General features: G+C 35.8%; 1 pseudogene; it reads right to left on the bottom strand.

The window, feature by feature from the left end:
- Positions 1 to 3,157: 3,157 nt before the first annotated feature.
- LOC123504429 lies at positions 3,158 to 7,723 on the bottom strand (annotated as a pseudogene).
- Positions 7,724 to 8,283: the final 560 nt, after the last annotated feature.

Raw genomic sequence — 8,283 nt, forward strand, 5'->3', positions numbered from 1 at the left:
AGTCTCTTTCCATTACATCTGTTGGTACTGTTTTGCAAAATTGTATGCCTTTTCACTTCCCTAGCCTCACTTTATAAGACTTTCTACATCATAGAAGCTTTTTTTATTTATTCTTTTTTGGCTCAACATATATTCCATGGAAGTAAAAAATTACATATATCTTGACAGGTACCCTATATTTTTAATGTGAAAAAAAATCATATGGTTTCAGAGCCATCTCACCCCGCTGGGGTTGCATCTGGTGCCACAGAGGAGGTTCGCCCCAGCACTTCTGCCGCAGCCTTACAGGACCAAACACCAATGGTGCCCATTCACCTGTTTTTTCCAGAGGAAAATGCTCAGTCCTTTGTGGAAATAACACCTTCACCACATGACCACCTATATGCAGGAATGGGGAAAACAACTCCTTCCAATCCCTCTAGCAGCGGACCAAGCTGCCCTGCAAGTTGTGGCTCAAACTACCCTGTACCAGAGGCAATGAACCGGATGCTGCAGGTGCAGGTAGAATTAAATGAAAACGTGAGGGACATGGCCCAATCCCTCCAAATCATTGCAGCTGTTATGCAAAACTTTGGTAAAAATTAAGTCTTAGATTATGAAGCTACTCTACAGTTTAATTTATTTTGAATAAGTTCAGTATATAAATCAAGAAGTTCCTTTCTTATATTTCCTTTGTTGTTTATGCTGTTATTTACTTCATTATACAGTACAATAATTGAATTAAATTTGCTTCTATATTTTCAGATATTATTTACTGTGATATGCACAACAAATTTAATTTTAGATTAATCATCTCAGGTTATTTAAGACTACTTATTACAGTCATTATGCAGTACAGAACTGTTTTTTTATTATTTTTTTTTCATTCAAGTTCTTGTGTTGTAAAATACAGCACATTTTCTTTTCATGTTTGCCCATGTAAATCATACTCAGGTTTACTGTCTTGTATGAAAAGAAAACTTATTGTAAGAAACTTAAGAAAAGAACTTCATCTGTATATTGAACTTTCTCAAAGCAAACTAATCTGTAGACAAGCTTCACATGATGGTCATATTGGTGCTAACTTTCATCAGATTTGTGTTTCATATCTTTTCTTTTAATAATCAGTAGGATACATGTTTAGCTGGATTTATTACTTTTTTTTTTTTAAACTACTTTACTCTTACTTTTTACACTGCATTAGTGCAGTTATCATTTTCTGACAACACCCCCTTATTAATATCTATAGTTTTTATTATCATTCTTATTATATAATTATCTAAATTTAAATGTGGTTTAGTTAATTATAATTTTATACTTTTATATGTAATTGTGTAGGGTGAGTTAGGGAGAGATCGTACATGAGGACGTAACGTACAAACGCTCCCGTGAGCTTATTAAATTTTATGAAAATAGCGAAGTCAGTGACTAATCTGCTGAGAAAGAAAACGGAGGCGCACAGCTGACACCCGCCGTTGATGCTGCATACCGCGCGCTGTCATGACCAGGTTCGCTTTCTTGTTTTGGGCATGTCTGATGTAATATTTTGCCACTAATTTATGGCTTATAGTGCTCATGAATATCCCAGGAGTGCGATGGTAAGGTATTCAATACCAAGATATGCCTGTATGTGATGATATGACTAAGATGATATGGAAGTGCTCCCGTAAGGAATGGCGTGGTGTTCGTTTACATTTTAATGGCATGTGGTCTTATCGTACAGCTTGGATTTTAAATGTACGGAACATTCTCACTTAAATTGAGTGACTCATTTATCTTCCCTAACACTTAAGATGAAAGAGATATTGAGGTTAAGCAGGTGAAGGGGATTTTGTTTGCTCCATTGCCAGAACCCACCCCTAGATTGAAGCGATTCATCAGATTCCAGCACTCTCTGGCATCCTACAATGTTAAGTAGGCCTGCCTTCATGGCTTTGTAGGGTAGACCAGCCCTATATGGTACTTTTGTACTGCAGAAAAACATGTCAGTGGAATGAAAGATTGTTTAATTCTATTTTGATGATCCTCAATGATTGAAAAAAATCTTCAGTTTACTAAATATCAATATTTATTACTTTGTCATCCTATAAGGATTTGAATGATGATTTCTTTTATTATGTTTAAGCAGTATGATGTGTAGGATGACCTGCTGTGATTCAAACAATTTGATACTGAATATTTTTGTACTTTTTTGTACAATAAAAGTTTGATGAATAACCTTTCACTTTGTGTTTCAACATGCAGCGTTTTGTAGGTACATATCTATGTTGCCAATCACTTTGAATGGGAGGGCAAACTGGCAGTATATTTAATTGTTTATATATATATATATATATATATATATATATATATATATATATATATATATATATATATATATATATATATATATATATAAATTGTGAGGGACCTACATGCCTTTACAGATCGTCCACACCTGTGGACGATCTGTACACTTTTAGATTTTTTTTCCTTGCCTTATTTTCACCCATTAATATTGTGATGCCAAAACTGTGCCTTACACACAACATAGCCAAATGACTATATTTTATATTAATAACTTCAACTATACGTAATTCACCAAAGTTTTTTTTTATGATTATTTAAAAAAAATTGTATGATCCGTCCCCAACTCACCCTACTTGTATGAAAAGTGAAGCTGCAGTACAAATCTATTATATATAACATTAGTATATTAATATAAGGAATTCAATGAATGCATATTTTATATATAAAATATTAAATGCATTTTTGTGTGACAGCTTTAAAAAATCAACATAACTTAATGAATAATACATTCTCTGTTAGCTTAGGCACTGCATTATATTTAAATTTATGTAATAATGTTTATTAGCTTAAGCTTAAAAATATAGTAAATGTAATTACCTTAAATATTTTAGTACTTTCACCTCACCTAACTTAATGAAAAACAATAATGTATATTAACGGAATAACTTCAGTATTCAAACCTAAGTTAACAAATAAAATAATAAACAAAATTTTAAACATAGAAGTACATACAAACTTAATTAAGTAAATAGAATAGAATACATTAGCTTAAATATATTTGTCTAAACTTAACTTAATGAAAAACATGGGTAATTTCGATGAATTCATAAAAAAAAAAAAAAAAAAAAAAAAATCAATCACTATGTTTCTTGCACGCTGTCCAGTAATTTTATGCACCTGCTTCTTCTGAAGGATCATGATCACCATGATCATCATCCTCATCTTCAGCATCATCCTCCAGCAGTTCAGGAACTGGTATTCTATGTTGTATGCAGCAGTTATGCAACAACATGCAAGCTCCCACAATCTTTCCACATTTTTGGGGGTCGTATTGAAGAAACCTGCCTGAATGATGGAGACACTGGAAGCGAGATTTCAGGATACCAAAAGTCTTCTCAATGATGACTAAGGCTCTGGCATGACTTCTGTTGTACTGTTGTATTTTCTTCCTCCACAGGTGCTTGGATATGGAAACGGAGTGAGGAGAAAGGGTTCAAGTGGGTAGCCATTATCACCTGTGATCAGAAAAAAATAACATAGAAATATCTCACTTGTATATGTATGTTAACAGTAGAGATACTATGTATAGGTATGTTTTCCTAGTTTATAAATCATTGACCATCAAATGATAATGAACTCTAATCCAAATGTTTAATGAAGTCCACCAAATGTCTTCTGCTTGCTTAATGGAATGCAAGTCGTAAGCATATAGCAGCCTATTGAGTTTAATAATAATATAATGCAATGCTCACCAAGGAGATGTGTGTCTCGATAGAGTCCAGCTTGGAAGCAATCTCTTAGAAGGCAGTTGTTCCAGATGTAAGCATAATGTGTGCTTTCAGGGTACTTTACAGTGTAGCTTGTGATGAGATGGTCTGCATTAGCTACTACTTGCAAAATGAGGGAGTGATACCCTTTTCTATTAACATACATATATTAATTTTCACTTAATGTCTTAATGGGTATAAGTGTTCCATTGATAGCACCAATGACCTTTGGGAAGCCACTTATTCTGTGAAAAGCTTGCACAGTCCTGTTAACTTTTTGTTGGCATTTTTATGTGAGTCTTTGCCATGTTAAACAAGACATCTGTTACATGCCCAATACAATTGACACTGATTTGTGTTAAACCTGTTACATCACCAATAACATTTTGAAACTATTCACTTGCTAGAAAGCATGAAGTCAGTAAGACCTGAGTGTGTGTTGCAATGGCGTGAGACCGTCTTGTTCTTCACCCATTATGTGGCTCTAGTTCTTCACATAATTCAATAATTTTTTTCTCTAGGAAATCTGTAATTCCTTAACGATTCATTGTCATCTATGTGTAAAGGATCTAGTTGGTCACTGTATCTTCCTCTCCTGTCGCAGCTGTCGGGTAGCAAAGTATATAAATATAGCTTCCATACTGCAGTTGCTGGTAGACCTGAAACAATTGGTGTCTTCTTAGTTATGTTGTTTCTTTTCTTAACAAGAGGTGGGAATTTGAGGATAACAAGGCATGATCTAAGATTTTGGGAGAATGAATAGGGTAAATGTATAACTATGATATCTCCAGGTTGTGCTTATATTGCTGAATACCATATCATGAGATTAAATATAACAACTGAACATTGTATGTACCTTGTTAAGAAGCTGATGTCTAAAAATTGTTTGCAGTGTCAAACCTTGGGGCCACCTTAAAAATATTCAGAAAAATTCTGTAATGTATATACAATATTAGTAATATTACTGCAACAACACTAATATGTAAGAATAAAAGAAATAACTAACATCACGATAGGTCAACTACTACATGTACGTATTTACCTAGTTGTATTGTACAGGGTTCGAGTGGGGCTCAGTGTCCTATCTCCATATCTCCATTTATCTAATTTTTCCTTAAAGTTATGCACATTATGTGCTGTAACAATTTCATTATCCAATGCATTCCACTTTTCCACTGTTCTGTGTGGAAAACTGTATTTTCCAATATCCTTCACACACTGCCTTGTCCTTCCATCATCATCTGTCAACAGCACCAGGTCTTCTTTGTCTATCTTTTCAATGCCATTAACTATCTTGTACATTGTTATTAGGTCCCCACGTTCTCTTCTATCTTGTAAGGTTGGCAGTCCCATTCCCTTCAGTTGTTCTTCATATGTTAGGTCCTTTAATTCTAGCACCATCTTTGTAGCAATCTTCTGTATCCTTTCCAGTTTTCTTATATCCTCTTTAGAGCTTAGAGACCACAGCACTGCTGCATATTCCAGCCTTGGACATATCATGCTTATGATAATTTTTTTCATCATATCTTTGTCTATGTATTGAAATACCACTCTTTTATATAAGTCAACATTTTATGTGATTGTTCAAATATCTTGTTATATGTTTTTCGGGGCTCAGATTTTCCTGTATGATCACTCCCAGATCTTTTCCTCTTTAGTCTTCAATACTTGTCCCTCTCCCATCAGATAGTGATCCATACCAGTCTTCTTTTAATCTTTCCTAGTTCCATTATGTGACATTTCTTGGCATTAAACTCCAATTTCCACTTCCTGCTCCACTCAAAGATCTTGTTTTTATCTTCCTGCAACAGCAGACAGTCCTCACTGGCTTTGCCTCATCAGCAAATAAATTTATATAACTGTTTATCCCAATGTGAATGTCATTTACATAAATCTGAAACATAATGTGGGTTAACACTGACCCTTGTGGCACTCTGCTAGTTACTTTACCCCAAGTATGTATCTCTGATCACAGTTTTCATTTCCCTATCCTTCAAATAATCTCTTGTCCATTCTAGCAAAGTTCCTCGCAGTCATCACATGTTCTCTAGTTTCCAAAGTAGTCTTCCATGAGGGAATTTATCAAAAGCTTTTAATATCCAGGTATACTGTATCCACCCATCCATCTCTGTTTTCCAGTCCTGCAATAACTCGATGTAATGATGCACCTTCACAACTCACCCAAGGGTGAGTTGTGAAGGTGCATCATTACAAGTGACAGCATTACATCTGTTTACTTTTGGACCAGTCTGATGGTATGCGTGCATTTTCCAAAGATTGCCATAAATTCCAACCCAATATACTCGTACTAGACTTTATTTATGGCCTTTTTGTTCTACTACTCCCCACCATTTTATAGTATTCCAGTGCTTATTATTTTAATGTGTGTGTGAAAGCTTTATGATAGAATATTGAAAATTGAGGAAAAATACTGTTCTAGACAATTATTGCTGTTGAATGTGCCAAACATCACACATATCGCCTTATTTACTATGGTATGGCTAATTTTTTCGATTTTTTCTACCCAGTAACTATTTCTGGCGCTCAATATTTTCCTCCAAACCCAACATTAAAGTGTTAATTTGTCAAATTTGCTAGGAGGCATACTTATCTTTGCCAAGTTTCCTCAAGAGTTATTCATCTTCCCAGAACACTATTATCACGTTGTTCACTTTACTATGGGTAGCATTTTAAGCTGATACTACTATATAACAAAATTTAACACAAGCCACTTCATTCTAAACACGATATTAAGCTTACAATTTGTGAAGTAAATAGCCAAGAGATGCATTCATCTCCACTTCCAAAGCTGAGGAGTTATCTATGCTCCAAAATCATATTTATCACATTAATTATTTTACTATGGGTATTATTTTAAGGTTTCGCTGCCCTATAAATACAGACAATCCCCGCTTAACGAAGGTTCACACAATGAAGGTTTCATTTTACTACCATCTGCTCGTTTAATGAATACCAAACTCTCTTTAACGAAGTTTTATCCCCGTAATTTTTCCAACTCTGAAAGCCTCGCCATATCACGCAAGCTGACAGGCTTTTGAATACACCAGCGCCTCTCGTGGACAACATGTGCACCACTCACTCCCTGTTAAAAACAATAGCAGCGTCAGCAGCACCTCGTCTTCTCTCACTCAACTTACCACCAAAATGCCCTGCAATGTCGTCTAGCATTGCCAAGAATACCAGGAAATCTCTTATTCTCGAAGTGAAGCTGGATATTATTCACAGACACGAGAGAGACGAGAAAACTACATAATAGCATTGCTCGCCTCCATCTACTGTCTCTACTATTTTCAAGTCAGCAGACTCTATTAAGAAGGCTGGTGAGACCGTATCTTCCTTGCAAGCTAAAAGAACCTCCTGAACTTGAGACTCTACAATGGATAAAATGGAAAGCCTTGTGTAAACGTGGTACATAAGTCTTGTATGTGATACAATGGTGCTCCCTTTGTTTACATTCCACAGGTTGCTGGTTAGTGTCTTTCCCGTTTCACTCTTCCTCCCTTCATAAATTTCAGATCATCAACATATAAAGTTACGTACATACATACATTAGTGTACATTATGATGACTTAAATTAAACTGCCTAAATGTTTAACTTCATAATTTTTACTTTCATTAAACCTTTCACTGTACTATGATGCATTCTCGCTTTGTTTACTCTCAATGGAAGTTCAAGTCAGGGGTTAAACTTGTTATAATAGATTTGCTTAACGAAATTTCGCTTAACGAAGGGTTTTTTAGGAACATAACCCCTTCATTAAGCGGGGGTTGCCTGTACTTTTGAAGAAAACCACGTCACTCTAAACACAATATTAAGCTTTCAATTTGCATAATCACTTGTCAAGAGATGCACCTATCTCCTCTGTTGCTGCTCCCAAAAGCGCCTTTGGCTCCCCAAGCCTCGATCCCTCTTCCCTGACTTCCCAAGAAGGTGCTTTGGCCGCCATTTTCAAAGATGGCAGCGCCCAGCAGAGCGTTTGAGTATGCTCCTTTCAGAGGATAGATGCTTAGGAAAGGGGTCTTGTGGCCAAAAGCGTCTTAGGAAGTTTCAAGTATGCATCCCCAGTACGTTAACGGAGTTTAGAATTGCTGAATCACTATGGATTTAGAAATATAAGCCTAATCTTAACAGTCAAGAATCATCCATCCTACTAATTGTCATTCCATAGTCTTACACATGTTCTAGTTAATGTTAATGACACTGTAATGTTGGTAAGTGAGCGGTCACTAAGGAGCAAGTGTCATGCGTCCCTCTCACACAGCTTTCCCATGCTGGTAACAGAAACACCGTTTGGTTTATCACTACAGTTGTACAGTGTGCATTTAACTATGCTACACTATGATAGTCTGCACATGTCCTGAGCTCCCTGACAGTCGCCAGGAACATCACAGCCAGATCGTGCAATCGCTAGACTTGGTCTCCTCTGGCAACTTGTAGATTCTTTATCAGCAAAAACTCATTGATACGGTGACTGACTCGTACATTTAGGAACACTTACAAATGCAT

This window comes from Portunus trituberculatus, chromosome 16 (genome assembly GCF_017591435.1).
Source record: "Portunus trituberculatus isolate SZX2019 chromosome 16, ASM1759143v1, whole genome shotgun sequence".
Lineage (NCBI taxonomy): Eukaryota > Metazoa > Arthropoda > Malacostraca > Decapoda > Portunidae > Portunus > Portunus trituberculatus.